Source organism: Lepus europaeus, chromosome 9 (genome assembly GCF_033115175.1).
Source record: "Lepus europaeus isolate LE1 chromosome 9, mLepTim1.pri, whole genome shotgun sequence".
NCBI classification, from domain to species: domain Eukaryota; kingdom Metazoa; phylum Chordata; class Mammalia; order Lagomorpha; family Leporidae; genus Lepus; species Lepus europaeus.
The window spans coordinates 24276747-24292910 of record NC_084835.1 but is presented as its reverse complement, the minus strand read 5'-3'; the positions used below and the strand labels follow the sequence as shown (position 1 = coordinate 24292910).

At 45.2% G+C, this 16164-nt stretch overlaps 1 protein-coding gene across 5 annotated transcripts in view; it reads right to left on the bottom strand.

Annotated features, from left to right (window-relative positions):
• RBM6 (RNA binding motif protein 6) overlaps positions 1–16164 on the bottom strand; it is a 119720-nt gene that overhangs the window by 101759 nt on the left and 1797 nt on the right. The window lies entirely within an intron of this gene.

Below are 16164 nucleotides of genomic sequence, written 5' to 3'. Positions count from 1 at the left end.
CAGCTGGGTCTAAGCTGGAAACTTAATCCAGGTCGCCCACCTGAGTGGCAGATACCTAATCACTTGGGCCATTATCACTGCCTCCCAGAGTCTGCATTAGCAGAAAACTGGCGTCAGGAGCCAGAGTTGGGTATCAAACCCAGGTATTTCAATGTGGATCATGGGTATCTTAACCACTAGGTCGAATACTGGTCTCTCACCCTTCATTTTTTGAAAGAGCATCTTAGCATGAATGCTAATCTTAGTCCATGTGGCTGATCCTACACTATCTAATCTGGCCAATCAGAATAATCTATAACCCTTACTATAGTGACTGCTTCAAAGATGGATACATAATCTAAGTCAAGCTGAGACTTTATCTCTAGGATCTTTGCTGCAGCTGCTGAAAAAAATTTCCTGACCCTGGATTTGGCAGTCTCTTAAATATGACATCAGGGCCGGCGCCGTGGCTCACTAGGCTAATCCTCCGCCTTGCGGCGCCGGCACACTGGGTTCTAGTCCCGGTCGGGGCACCAATCCTGTCCCGGTTGCCCCTCTTCCAGGCCAGCTCTCTGCTGTGGCCAGGGAGTGCAGTGGAGGATGGCCCAAGTGCTTGGGCCCTGCACCCCATGGGAGACCAAGAGAAGCACCTGGCTCCTGCCATCGGATCAGCGCGGTGCGCCGGCCACAGCGCGCCTACCACGGCGGCCATTGGAGGGTGAACCAACGGCAAAAGGAAGACCTTTCTCTCTGTCTCTCTCTCACTGTCCACTCTGCCTGTCAAAAATAAAAAATAAAATTAAAAAAAATGACATCAGAATGACAAGGAACAAAGGAAAAATAAAGTGGATTTCAAAACTGAAAACTTTTATGCATCCAAGGACACTAATAAGAAAGTGAAAAATCAATCTAAAAGTTAGCAAACTGGCAGACTTGGAAATTCCAAGGTCACAGAAACATCAAAAAACAAGTAATTATGTAAAACAACTTTGTTAGAAAACAACCAAAGGTTTATGGCAACCAAGCAAAAGTCCAATCAATGTCATCACTTGGGCCAGCGCCATGGCACAGCATGTTAAGTCGCCACTTACAATGCCAGCCTCCCATACTGGAGTGCCAATTCAAGCCCAGGCTACTCAGCTTCAAATCCAGCTCCTCGCTAATGGACTTGAGAAAAGCAAAAGATGGCCCAAATATTTGGGCCCCTGTTACCCATGTGGGAGACATGGGTAGAGTTCCTGATTCCTGGCTATTTGGGGCATGAACCATTAGATGGAAAATCTAGCTCTCCCTCGATGAGTCAAGTGTGTGGTGAGTGTGTGTGCCTTTCAAATAAATAATATCACATACATACACACACACACACACACACAAAGCCCCTGAGAGGTCAGAGTTGTGGTATAGTGGGTTAGGCTGCCAGGCTGCCCCTTGCAACACCAACCAGCATCCCATATCACAGTGCTCCACTTCCAATCCAGCTCCCTGTTAACGCACCTGGGAAAGTAGTAGAAGATGGCCCAAGTACCTGGGCCCCTGCCAGCCATATGTAAGACCCAGATAGGGTTCTGGGTTCCTGGTTTTGCCCTAGCCAAGCTTCAGCCATTGGGACCAGCTGAGGAATGGACCAATGGACAGATCTTTTTTTCCTTATCTCCCACTCTCTCTGTCATTCCACCTTTCAAATAAATACAACAAAACTTTAAAAGCAATGAAAAAAGCCATCTTCAAAACAGTGAAAATGTTTTGTATTTTTACTCATCTTTGCCCCACTTTCACTTCAGCATGGCTATAATTTTAATCATGAAATGACTGCACTCCAATCTCAAGCTTAAAGAAAGGAGAATTTAAATTATGAGGCTTGGGAGACATTTGCTGCAGCAGAGATGTTGCTTGGATAGCTGCATCCTATACTTGAGTACCTGGTTCTAGTCCCAGCTATTCAGTTTCCAATTCAGCATGCTGCAAATGCACACTAGGGGAGACAACAAATGACAGCTCAAGTACTTGGATTCCTGCCACCCATGTGGGAAACTGGTTCCAGACTCCTGGCTTCAGCCTGGCCTAGTTTTAGCTATTGTTGGCATTTGGTCTCTCTGCCCCCCACCCCCCACCCCCCTACACACACAAAAAAAAGAGCGCGAGAGTTCGAAGAAAACAAAAGAACAATTAAAAAAAATAAATTATGGGAGCCAGCATCATGGAACAGCAGATAAAGCCACCATCTGTGACACCAGCATCCCTTACTTTGGGCACCAGCTCATGTCCCAGCTGCTCCACTTTCCATCCACTTCCCTAATGGCCTGGGAAAAGCAGCAGAAGACAGCCCAAGTGTTTGGGCACCTGCCACCCATGTGGAAAACCTGGATGAAGCTCCTGACATCGACCTGGCCCAGTCCTGATTGTTGAAGTCATGTGGGGAACTAATCAGTGGATTTAAGATCTCTGTCTCTTCCTCTCTCTAACTCTTTCAAAATAAGTAAGTCTATTTATTTATTTAAAGGCCAAGTTGGGAGGGGGAGAGATATCTTTTATCTGCTGGTTCACTCCCCAATGGCCGCAACAGCCAGAGCTGGGCCAGTCTGAAGCCAGGATGCAAGAGCTTCTTCTGGGTCTCCCACATGAGTACAGGCGCCCAAACACTTAGACCATCTTCTGCTGCTTTCCAAGGCACATTAGCAGGAAGCTGGATCGAAAGAAAAGCAACTGGGACTTGAACCAACACCCATATGAGACGCCGGTATTCCAGGCAGCAGGTTTACTTGCTAAGCCACAACGCCAGCTCTGATAAATAAATCTTCTAAATAAATTAATAATGAAGTCTGAAAACCAGAATGAAAATGAAGACTAAGAAACCGGGTGATAGGGCCAGCACTGAGGCACAGTGGGTTAAAGCTCTGGCCTGAGGCGCCGGCATTTCATATGGGTGCCGGTTCTAGTCCTGGCTGATCCTCTTCCAATCCAGCTCTCTGCTGTGGCCTGGGAAAGGAGTAGACTATGGCCCAATTCCTTGGGCCCCTGCACCCGTGTGGGAGACCCGAAGGAAGCTCCTGGCTCCGGACAGATGCAGCTCCGGCTGCTGTGGCCATCTAGGGAGTGAACCAGCGGATGGAAGACCTCTGTCTCTACCTCTCTCTGAAACTCTGTATTTCAAATAAATAACATAAATCTTAAAAAAAAAAAAAAAAGAAAGAAAGAAAGAAAGAAAAGAAAAGAAAAAAAGAAACCAGGGGTGAAGAAGTCAGTTAGCATATTCATCACGGAAATTCCAGAAGAAGAGAGGAGAAACAGCCAGAAAAAGTATTTGAAGAAATAATGGCAAAAAAATACTCTCAAAAAGGGGCCGGCGCTGGGGTGCAGCAGGTTAACGCCCTGGCCTGAAGCACCGGCATCCCATATGGGCGCCGGTTTGAGACCCCACTGCTCCACTTCCAATCTAGCTCTCTGCTTTGGCGTGGGACAGCAGAAGATGGCCCAAGTCCTTGGGCCCCTAAATCCGTGTGGGAGACCTGGAGGGCACTCCTGGCTCCTAGCTTTGGATCGGCACAGCCCCGGCCATCGTGGTCAATTGAGGAGTGAACCATCAGATGGAGAACCTCTCTCTGTCTCTCCTCTGTGTAACTGACTTTCAAATAAATAAATAAATCTTTAAAAAGTTACTCCCAAAAACTGATGAAAGGTATGAATTTACAAATCCAAAAAGTTCATAAACTACAAGTTGGATAAACTCACACCAAGCTACAACTATGACAAAATAAACAAAGAATCTTGAACAAAGCAAGAGAAACAACCCATCACAAATGAGATTCTTGTAAGATTATTAGCCAATTTCTCACTAGAAACCTTGGTGACCAGAATATAATGGAAAGAGAAATGGAAAATGGGGAAAGAATACTCACCCCAGAAAGTGTGTGTGTGTGTGTGTATCCAGCAAAAATGTCCTTCAGAAAGAGGGCAATGGGCAGGTATTATGGTGCAGCAGATTAAAGTGTTTGGGATGTCTGCATTCTATATTGGAGTTCCAACTCAAGTCCTGGTCTCTACTTCCAATTCAGCTTCCTGCTGATGGGCCTGGGAAAGCAGCAGATAATGGCTCAAGTACTTGAGTCCCTGCCACCCATATGGGAGACTGGAATGGAGTTCCTGGCTCCTGGCTTCAGTCTGGTCCAGCAGTGGCATCATTTGAGGAGTGAACCAGCAGATGGAAGACCTCTTTCTCTCTGTCACTCAACCTTTCAAATACATAAATAAATTTTTAAAAGATTTATTTATGTATTTGAAAGTCAGAGTGACACACAGAGAGAAGGAGAGACAGAGAGAGAGAGAGGTCTTCCATCCACTGGTTCACTCCCCAATTGGCTGCAATGGCCAGACCTGTGCCGATCGGGAGCCAGGAGCCAGGAGCTTCTTCCGGGTCTCCCATGCAGCTGCAGGGGCCCAAAGACTTGGGCCATCTTCTACAGCTTTCCAAGGCCATAGCAGAGAGCTGGATTGGAAGTGGAGCAGCCAGGTCTCAAACCAGAGCCCGTATGAGATGATGGCACTGCAGGTGGCGGTTTAACCCGCTAAGCCACAGCGCTGGCTCCCATAAATAAATCTTCAAAAAAATCAGAAATGAATCAAAACAACTTTATTACCAAAAACAAAAAAAGAAAGCAATGGTAGAAAGGTAGAATAAAAGAGTCTGTAAGGCATATATAGAAAGCAAATAGCAAAATGGCAGAAATCCCTACTTACCAATAATTACTTTGAATGTAACAGGTTAAACTCTAATCAAAAGATGAGACTGGGGTGGTAGGCATTTGGCACAGTGATTAAGATACTACTTGGGATGCCAAACTGCATATCGCAGCAGTTGGTTCAAGTCCTAGCACCCTACTAATGCACACTTGGAAGTGATGGCTCAAACACATGGGTCCCTGTCATTCACATGGGAAACTCTGAATGAGTTCCTGGCTCCCAGCTTTAGCCTGATGCAGCCCTGTTTGGTATAGGCATTTGGGGCATGCACCAGAAGATGGAAGCTCTCTCTTCCTGTGTGTGTTTTCGTCTGTCTCCCTGCTTTCAAATAAATTTAATTGACAAAAAAACAAAAAGATAGTTCATAAAAACAGTAGTCAAAAAGAGAGCTTGGGTGGCTCTATTCCTATCAGACAAAAATAAACATTAAGTCCAAAAAACAATTATGAAACAAAAAGGGGGCCAACGGCTGTGATATAGTGGATAAAGCCACCGCCTGCAGTGCCAGCATCCATATGGATGTCAGTTCAAGTCCTGGCTGCTCTACTTCCGACCCAGCTCTCTGCTACACCCTGGGAAAGCAGTAGAAGTTGGCCAAAGTTGTTGCAACCACATGGGAGCCCTGGAGGAGGCTCAAGGCTCTTGACCTGGCTTTGGATCAACCCAGCTTGGGCAGCTGTGGCCATTTGGGGAGTGAATCAGTGCAGGGAAGATCTCTCTGCCTCTGCCTCTCTGAGGGAATCAATTAAAAAAAAAAAAAAAAAAAAAAACAGAATCTTATGACAATCCCCTGATGCTTTGCCTGACCTCTATTAGAAAATTGTATAACTTAGGCCGGCGCCGTGGCTTAACAGGCTAATCCTCCGCCTTGCGGCACCAGCACACCGGGCTCTAGTCCCGGTCGGGGCACCGATCCTGTCCCGGTTGCCCCTCTTCCAGGCCAGCTCTCTGCTGTGGCCAGGGAGTGCAGTGGAGGATGGCCCAAGTGCTTGGGCCCTGCACCCCATGGGAAACCAGGATAAACACCTGGCTCCTGCCATCGGATCAGCGCGGTGCGCTGGCCGCAGCGCGCCTACCGCGGCGGCCATTGGAGGGTGAACCAACGGCAAAAAGGAAGACCTTTCTCTCTGTCTCCCTCTACTGTCCACTCTGCCTGTCAAAAATTTAAAAAAAGAAAAAAAGAAAATTGTATAACTTTCTCCACTTAATGTGTTGTAATTATTCCAGGAGGAATAAGAATGAATTCTGGGATCTGCACAGTGGCTTAGCGGGTAAAGCCACCTCTTACAGTGCTGGAATCCCATATGGGTGTGGGTTCAAGTCCCAGCTGCTCCACTTCCAATCCAGCTCTCTGCTATGGCCTGGGAAAGCAGTAGAAGATGGCCCAAGTCCTTGGGTCCCTGCAGCTGCATGGGAGACCTGGAAGAAGCTCCTGGCTCTTGGCTTCAGATCAGCGCAGCTCCGGCCATTGCGGCCACCTCGGGAGTGAACCAGCAGATGGAAGACCTCTCTCTCTGTCTCTACCTCGCTCTGTAACTCTTTCAAATAAATAAAATATTTTTAAAAAAAGATAAGGACAAACATTAATTAAAAGGTTCAATACAGAAAGACTATGTAACAATTATATATCTAATAACAGAATCTCAAAATATATGTAGGTAAAATGGAAAATAATTGAACGGAGAAAGAGTTCTACAAAATCAGATAGGGGCCAGTGCTGCAACGTGAAAAGCTAAGCTGCCTCCTACAGTGCCAGCATTCCTTAAGGGTGCCAGTTCAAGTCCCGGCTGTTCCACTTCAGATCCAGCTCCCTACTAATGACCTGGAAAAGCAGTATAAGATGGCCCAAGTCCTTGGGCCCCTGTACCCGCATGGGAGACCCAGAAGAAGCTCCTGGCTTCACCCTGGCCCAGGCCCAGCCATTGGGGCCTTTGGCAAGTGATCAGTAGAAGGAAGATCTCTAATCTCTCTCTCCTCCTGTCTCTACCTCTGCCTCTTGCCTTTCAAATAAATAAATATATCTTTAAAAAAAAAACTCAGACCGGAGCCAATGCTGTGGCACAGTGGGTTAAGCCACAGCTTGCTCACTTGGCATCACGTCCAACTGATCCATTTCCAATCCAGCCACCTGCTAGTGCACCTGGGAAAGCAGCCAAGGATTGCCCAAGTACTTGGGTCCCTGTCACCCATGTGAGACACATAGATGGAGTTCCTGGCTCCTGGCTACAGCCTGCCCCAGCCCCAGGTGTTGTAGCCATTTGGGTAGTGAACCAAAGAATGGAGAATCTCTCTCTCAGTCTGTCTCCTTCTCTCTGTAACTCTGCCTTTTTTTTTTTTTTTTAACTCTGCCTTTCAAAAAAATAAATCTAAAAAAAAAAAAATTAAAAAAAAAAAAAACCTTTCTGAACACCCCTCATAGGGATGCATTTCCATCAACTCCTTTAAGTTTCACCTTAGTGGCAGGTTTTTGGCCTCATGGTAAAGATGCCTGCATTCCATATAAAAGTACCTGACTTTGATATCCAGCTATGGCTCCTGATGCCAGTTTCCTGTTAATACAAACCCTGGGAGGCAGTAATGACAGCTCAAGTAATTTAATTCCTACCATTTGACATGGGAGACTTGGATTGAGTTCCTAGCTGTTGCCTTTGGTCATAGCCCAGCATTAAGCTGTTGTGGACATCTGGGAGGAGCTAGGGCACACACATGCTCTCTCTCCACCTCTCAAATAATACAACTTAAAAAAGAAAAAACAAAGTTGAACTTAGCAACTACACTCTCCCAGAACCTAAAGGCTTTGGTTTCCTGGATACTGAGCAGATTAGGAAAAAAAAAATTCCTCATTGAAGGTAAACAACACTTATGGTTGGCACTATGATGTTAGCTGCTCATTTTGAGCCACCTCTGCCTTTCATTCTTTCTTCTTTTCCTTTTTTTTTTTTTTTTTTTTTGCTGTGGTAAAATATATATAATATTAAACTGACCATCTTAACAATTTTTAAGTGAACAGTTAAGTGACAGTAAATGCATTCATAATATGCAGCCATTACTACCATCCATGTCCATAACTCTCTTCATCTTATAAAATAGAAACTCTGTATCGATTAAATAATTACCCATTCTTCCTCTACCCACTTCTTCAACCACCATTCAACTTTCTGTACTATGATTTTGACTACTCTAAGTGCCTTGTGTAAGTGAAATCCCACAGTATTTGTCTTTTTGTGACTATTTCACTCAGCACAATGGCCTCAAGGTTTATCCACATTACAGCATGTCAAACTTTCTTTTTATAGCCAAACAACAATCCACTGTATGTATATACCACATTTTGCTAACCCATTCATTTGTCAATAGACATCTGCAGTGCTTCCATGTTTTAACTATTGTGAATAATGCTGTTATGATTTATTTATTTAGTATTTGAAACAGAGTTAAAGAGGGAGAGACAGAGAGAGAGATTTTTCATCAACTGGTTCACTCCCCAAATGGCTGCAACAGTTGGAGCTGGGCCAATCCAAAGCCAGGACCCAAGAGCTTCCTCCAGGTCTCCCATGTGGGTGCAGGGGCCCAAGCACTGTGGTCAGAACTGACTAGGTCCTGCTTTAAACACTAATCTTTCCTAAAGTACATGTCATAGGCATCATAGGATACTCAATACAGAGGTAGGGGTTGCTTTGGCTTCCCTCCCATCCCCAAGATCCAACCAGGAGCTTTGAAACTGCAGCAACTTTAATGTTTACTATTACACCTAGATTCAGTGACTACTGGATGCATCCTTGCCCCCAAAATATACTCAATTAAACTTTTAAGCATATTCATTCTAAGTACAGGACTTCAAAAGGGTCCTTTCAGGGGTTAGTGTTGTGGCACAGTGGGTGAAGATGCCATTTGCAATGCCAGCATCCCATATTGCAGCAGTGTTGCAAGTTCCAACTGCTCAGCTTCCAATCCAGTTCCCTGCGAGTGCAACTGGTAAAGCAGCAGATGATGGCCCAAGTACTTGGTCCTTGACACCCACAGGGGAGATCTGAATGGAGTTACAGCAGCCTGGCCCAACCTTAGCCATTGCAGCCATTAGAGGAGTGAACCAGCAGATAGAAGATCGTTATGTCTGCCCGGCACTGTGGCAGAGCGGGTTAAAGTCCCAGCCTGCAGCACAGGCATCCCATATGGACACCGGTTCTAGTCCTGGCTGTTCCTCTTCCGAACTAGCTCTCCTCTGCTACGGCCTGGGAAAGCAAGTAATGGAAGATGGTCTAAATGCTTGTGCCCCTGCATCCATGTGGGAGACCCGGAAGAAGCTCTCTTGGCTCCTGGCTTTGGATCAGCTCAGCTCCAGCTGTTGTGGCCATTTGGGGAGTGAACCAGCAGGTGGAAGATCTCTGTTGTGTACTCTCTCTGTAACTCTGCCTTTCAAATAAATAAAATAAATCTTTAAAAAAAAAAAAAGATCAATATCTCTCTAACTCTGCCTTTCAAATAAATAATCATGTAAAAGAAAAAAAAAAAAAAGATGTCTATATTTCACATCAGTGTGCCTAGGTTTGATGCCAATGTCCGGTTCCTGATTTCAGCTTCCTTTTCTTAAAAAAAAATAAATAAATGAAAGGTTTGTTTTGTTTTTTTTTTTTTTAATTTACTTACTTACTTTATTTTAAAGGCAGTTACAAAGAGCAAAGAGACACAGAGAGAAATCTTCCATCTGCTGGTACACTTTCCAAATGGCTGCAACACATGGAGCTGAGCCAGACCCAAGCCAGGAGCCAAGAGCTTCTCCCATATGGATGAAGGGGTCCAAGCAGTTGGGCCATTCTCTATTGTCTTCCCAGGAGCATTAGCAGGGATCTGGATCTGAAGTGGAACAGCCAGGACTTGAACCTAAAATCAGTGCCCATGTCGGAATGCCGGCCCCTTAGGCTTCCTTCTAATGCACACTCTAGGGAGCAGCAGTCAAAGTTCAAGTAATTGGGTTCCTGCCATCCATGTAGGAGACTTGGATTGAGTTCCTGGCTAACATAAAACGGGCCAGCACTATGGATGAAGCCACCTCCTACAGTGCTGGCATCCCATGTGGGTGCTGGTTCGGGACCCAGCTGCTCCACTTCCGATCCAGCTCTCTGCTATGGCCTGGGAAAGCAGTGGAGGATGGCCCAGGTCCTTGGGCCCTTGCACCCACATGGGAAGACCTGGAGGAAGCTCCTGGCTTTGGAACAGCACAGCTCCAGCCGTTGCGGCCAATGGGGAGTGAACCAGCAGATGGAGGATCTCTCTCTCTCTCTCTCTCTGCCTCTCCTCTCTGGGAACTCTTTCAAATAAATAAATATTAAACATATAAATATATATGTTTATGTACACACACACACACACATATATATGACATAAAGCTGCACTTCAAAAAACATTGTTAAAAATTGATCAGCAAGGGGCCAGCACTGTGGCATAGTGGGGAAAGCCGCCTGTGATCTAGAATCCCATATAGGTGCCAGTTCGAATTCTGGCTGCTCCACTTCCAACTTCAGCCTGGCCAGACCCTGGCCACTGCAGCCATCTACAGAGTGAAACAGTGGATGGAAGACCTCTCTCTCTCTGTATAACTCTTTCAGGTAAGTAAATTTGTAGATTTTTAAAAAGTAAAAACAAGTAAATAAAAACTTATACAAAATATTCACAAGCTTGTTTATAATATTTTTTTAAACAGAAACAATGCAAATATCCTCCTATAGGAGATCAGATATATAGCGTTTGGTGCCCTGAAGGGTTTTCCTCTCTGGGGCACTATTTCTCAGGTTTCAAAGGAAGAAGAGTCACTCTTTGGTAAAGTAGGAGAAGGAAAAGTAGACGAAGAAAGATAGAAAAGGAAAATCAACAAGACCCATTTTCAAATGTATTTTTAAATTATGGTTAAAATATATATTACATATAAATAAAACTTGCCATTGTAACTATTTGTTTTTTAAAAGATTTATTTTATTTAGTTGAGAGGCAGAGTTAGAGAGAGATCATCCATCCACTGGTCCACTCCCCCAAATGACTGTAATGGCCTGAGGCTGGGCGAGGTAGAAATACCCACACAGGTGCAAGAGCTCAAGCACTTCGGCTATCCTCCACTGTTTTCCCAGGTGCATTAGCAAGGAGCTGGATCAGAAGCGGGGCAGCCAGGACTCGAACCCATATGGAATGCTGACATTGCAGGCAGCAGTTTTACCCACAATACCGGTTCCCATTTTAACTAAGATAGTGCAGTATTGGCCTAAGAATAGACATACAGACCAGTGAAACAGAATAAAGAGACCATATATAAACCCTCACATATCTGGCAGAACTGATTTTCTTTTTAAAGCTTCATTTATTTATTTGAAAGTCAAAGTTACACAGAGAGGAGAGGCAGAGAGACAGGTCTTCCATCCACTGATTCACTCCCCAATTGGCCGCAAAGGCCAGAGCTGCTACGATCCGAAGACAGGAGCCGGGAGCTTCTTCCGGGTCTCCCACACGGGTGCAGGGGCCCAAGCACTTGGACCAATTTCTACTGCTTTCTGAGGCCATAGCAGAGAGCTGGATGGGAAGTGGAGCAGCCGGGACTAGAACCAGTGCCCATATGGGATGCTGGCACTCCAGGCCAGAGTGTTAACCCACTGTGCCACAGTGCTGGCCTCAATGTGTGCGCATGTTTGTTTGTTTGTTTGTTTGTTTTGACAGGCAGAGTTAGACAGTGAGGGAGAGAGGGAGAAAGGTCTTTCTTCCTTTGGTTCACCCCCTCCAAATGGCCGATACGGCTGGCGCACTGCGCCGATCTGAAGCCAGGAGCCAGGTGCTTCCTCCTGGTTTCCCATGCGGGTGCAGGGCCCAAGTACTTGGGCCATCCTCCACTGCCTTCCCGGGCCACAGCAGAGAGCTGGACTGGAAAAGGAGCAACCGGGACAGAACCAGCGCTCCAACCAGGACTAGAACCTGGAGTACCGGCGCCGCAGGCGGAGGATTAGCCTAGTGAACTGTGGCAGAACTGAATTTCAACAAGGATGCCAAGACCATTCATTGAAGAAAAGAGTCTTTTCAACAAATGGTGCAGGGAAAACTGACTATCCACATGCAAAAGAATGAAGTAGGACACTTATCTAACACCCCAGACAAAATTAACTCAAAATGGATCAAAGACCTGAATGTAAGAATAAGAGCTACACAACTCTTAGAAAAAGCATAAATCTAATTACATTAGACTGGTAAATATCTCTTGCAAATTATAGCCAAAAAAATTAAAAACCTGATTAATGGGAGTTCATCAAAATGAAAATCTGTTGTGCATTAAAGTACACTATCAACAGAGTAAACAACCCACCCACATAACTAGGGAATATATTTGCAAATCACATTTGACAGTTGCTTAATATCCAGAATATATAAAGGACTCCCAAAACTCAACAATAGGCCAAAATTTAAAATGGTCAAAGGACATGAATAGATGCTTATCTAAAGGACGACACCAAAATGGCAGTAAGTACATGAAAGGATGGTCAACACTGGGGACTGGCATTGTGGCACAGCAGGTTAAGCTGCTGCCTACAAAGAGGCATCTCAGGAGGGCTGTTCCACTTCCAATCCAGCTCCCTGCTAATGCACCTGGGAAAGCAGTGGAAATGGCCCAAGTCTTTGGGCCCCTGCAACCATGTGTGGAGGCCTAGACAGAGTTCCATGCTCCTAACTCTGGCCTGGCCCATCTCCAATCATTGTAGCCACTTGGGGAGTGAACTAGCAGATGGAAGCTCTCTCTCCCTCTTCCTCTCTCTCTATAATTGTGCTTTTCAAATAAATAAATACAACTTTAAAAAAGAATAGATTCTCAACATCACTAATAATTAGGAAAATACAAATCAAAACTACAGAGAGGGCAAGGTATTTGGTGTAACAGTGAAGAAGTCATTTGAGGGGCCTGGTGCTGTGGCATACTGGGCTAAGTCTCCACCTGCAGCACCAGAATCTCATATAAGCACCAGTTCAAGTCCTGGCTGCTCCTGTTCCAATCCATCTCTCTGCTATGGCCTAGGAAAGCAGTAGAAGATGGCCCAAGTGCTTGGGCTCCTGAACCCACGTGGGAGACCTAGAGACCCAGAAGAAGCTCCTGTCTCCTGGCTTCACATCAGCTCAGCTCCAGCAGGTGCAGCCATCTAGAAGACCTTTCTCTCTGTCTCTCTTTCTGACTGTAACTCTACCTCTCAAATAAATGAAATAAAGAAAAAAGTCAATTTATCTTTAAAAAAAAAATCACTTGGGATGCCCACATCCAATTTTGGAGTGCTGATTCAAGTCACAGCTACTCTGTTTCTGATCCAGCACCTTACTTAAATGCCTAGGAAGCAGTAGCTGATGGCTTAAGAGCTTGGGTTCCTGCCACGCATGTAGGAGACCTGGACAGAGCAGTGCCTGGCTCCTGGCTTCACCTTGGCCCAGTCTCAGCTATTGTGGCCATCTAGAAAATGAACCAGGGAATGGAAGATAATTATGTGCATCCATCTGTTGCTCTTTCAAATAAATAAATCTTAAAACACACACGGCGCTGGGACTGTGTCGCGGCAGGTAAAACCACCACCTGAGATGCCAGCATCCTATATGGGCGCTGGTTCAAGTCCTGGCTACAACACTTCCAATCCAGATCCCTACTAATGAATGTGGAAAAACAACGGAAGAGAGCCCAAGTACTTCGGTCTCTCCACCCACATGGGAGACCTGGAAGAAGCTCCTGGCTCCTGGCTTCAGCCTGGCTCAGCCCTGGTTGCCGCAGTCATTTGGAGAGTGAACCAGTGGATGGAAGACACTCACCCCTCCTTAACTCTGCCTTTCAAATAAATAAATCATTAACACACACACACACACACACATACACAAATAGGTTCAGTGCCTGGCTCTGGCTCCTGACAACAACTTTCTGCTAATGCAGACCCTGTGAGGCAGCCCTGATGGCTCAAGTAATTGGGCCCCTGCCACCCGCATGAGGGGCCTATTAAGAGTTCTCAGTTCCCAACTTGCAGGCATTCGGTAGTAAACCAGGAGTGAGGCACTTTATAGACCTGTTTTTCTGTATGTCTCTCTGCCTCTCAATTTAAAAAACCAAAACAAAAAAATGAAAACCAGAAATTAGGTGTTGGTGAGGATGTGGAAAATTGTAATTTGTATTAGTCTGGCAGGACTGTCATAACAAAATATCAGACTGCATGGCTTAAACAACAGAGATTTATTTTTTCATGGTTCTAGAGGGGGAAATTCTAAGATCACAGTGTTGGCAAGGTTGGTTTCTGGTGAAGCCTCTCTCCTTGGCTTGCAGATCCCACTGTGTCATAACACGGCCTTTCTCTTCTTATACGGATACCAGTCTGGTTGGATTAAGGCCCCATCTTTATGATCTCTTTTTAACTTTATCTCCAAATATACTTACATTGGGAATCAAAGGTAGGAGAGAGCATAATTCAACCTATAACAAAACCCTTGTGTACTGGTGTTAAGAATGTAAAATGCTTGTGGTAAAGAAGGTAAAGTCAATGCCTGCAATGCCAGCATCCCATCTGGCCACTCCACTTCCCATTCAGCTCCCTCCTAAGGTGTCTGGGAAAGCAGCAGAAGATGGCCCAAGTGCTTGGGCTCCCCGCACCCACATGGGAGACCTGAAAGAAGTTCCCAGATCCTGGCTTCGGCCTGACACAGCAGCAGATAGAAGATCTTTCCCTGTATCTCCCTCTAACTCTGCCTTTCAAATAAAATAATTAAAAAAAAAAAAAAAGTTATACACATAATTACCATGTAGCAATTCCACTCTGGGTATGTACCCAAAGGAACTGAAAACAGGGATTCAAAGATATATTGTACAACAATTTTCACAGTAGCATTGTTCACAACAGCAAAAAGACAGAAACAATCAGTCTCTATACAGATGAAGGGAAAACAAAATGTGATCTATGCACACAAAATATTACTCAGCCATAAAAAGAAATTAAGTTTTATTTTATCTTTTTTTTTTTTTTTTGGACAGGCAGAGTGGACAGAGAGAGAGAGACAAAGAGAAAGGTCTTCCTTTGCCGTTGGTTCACCCCCCAATGGCCACTGTGGCCCGCGCGCTGCGGCCAGTGCACCACGCTGATCCGAAGCCAGGAGCCAGGTGCTTCTCCTGATCTCCCATGCGAGTGCAGGGCCCAAGCACTTGGGCCATCCTCCACTGCACTCCTGGGCCACAGCAGAGAGCTGGCCTGGAAGAGGGGCAACCAGGACAGAACCAGTGCCCCAACCGGGATTAGAACCTGGTGTGCCAGCGCTGCAGGTGAAGGATTAGCCTATTGAGCCTCGGCGCCAGCCAGAAATCAAGTTTTAATACATGCTACAACGTGGATGAACTTCGAAACAATTATGCTAAGTGAAGTGATCCAGACACAGAAAAGAAAAACTAATACAGAATTCCATTTATATATGGTACCTGGAACAGGCAAATTTGTAGAGAAACAAAGTATAACAGAAGTTACCAGGTGTTAGAGAAAGAAAGAAATGGGGAATTACTTGATTAACAGTTACTGTGTTTCAGTTCAAGGTGACAATTTAGAAATGAACACCCCTGTTTTGCCCTACATTATTAATGTAACTAATGCCACTGAATTCTACACTTAAGAATGATTTAAAAGGCAAATTGTTACAATTATATATATTTCTTTAAGTATTTTAACCTTGGGCCACTTTTCTTTATTTATTTATTTGACAGATAGAGTTAGTGAGAGAGAGAGAGAGAGAGAGAGAGAGAGAGAGAAAGGTCTTCCTTCTGTTGGTTCAACCCCAAATGGCCGCTATGGCCAGAGCTACACTGATCCAAAGCCAGGAGCCGGGTGATTCCTCCTGGTCTTCCATGCGGGTGCAGGGGCCCAAGCACTTGGGCCATCCTCCACTGCCTTCCCAACCAAAGCAGAGAGCTGGACTAGAAGAAGATCAACCAGGACTAGAACCTGACACCCGCCCATATGGGATGCCGGTGCTGCAAGAAGAGGATTAGCCAAGCGAGCCACGGCGCCAGCCCTACAACATATGTTTTTGAATTAACACAATTTCTAAAATGTTATAATATACCAAAAAGCAGTGGACTATATACCTTAAGTGGGTAAACTGCATGGTATATGAGTTTTATCTCAATAAAGCTGTTCTTCAAAACAAAGTAATAGGGGCTGGCACTGTGGCACAGTGGGGCAGGCAGCCACCTATGACACCAGCATCCCATATGAGCACCAGGCTCGGGTCCCAGCTGCTCCACTTCTGATCCAGCTCTCTGCTAATGCCCCTGACAGTTGCAACCATTTGGGGATTCAATCAGCAAATGGATGAACCTCTGTTTACTCCATCTCGCTCTCTGTAACTCTGCCTTTTAAATAGATAAATAAATCTGTAATAAATAAATACTGGTGGCTTATCTTTAGTGAATAC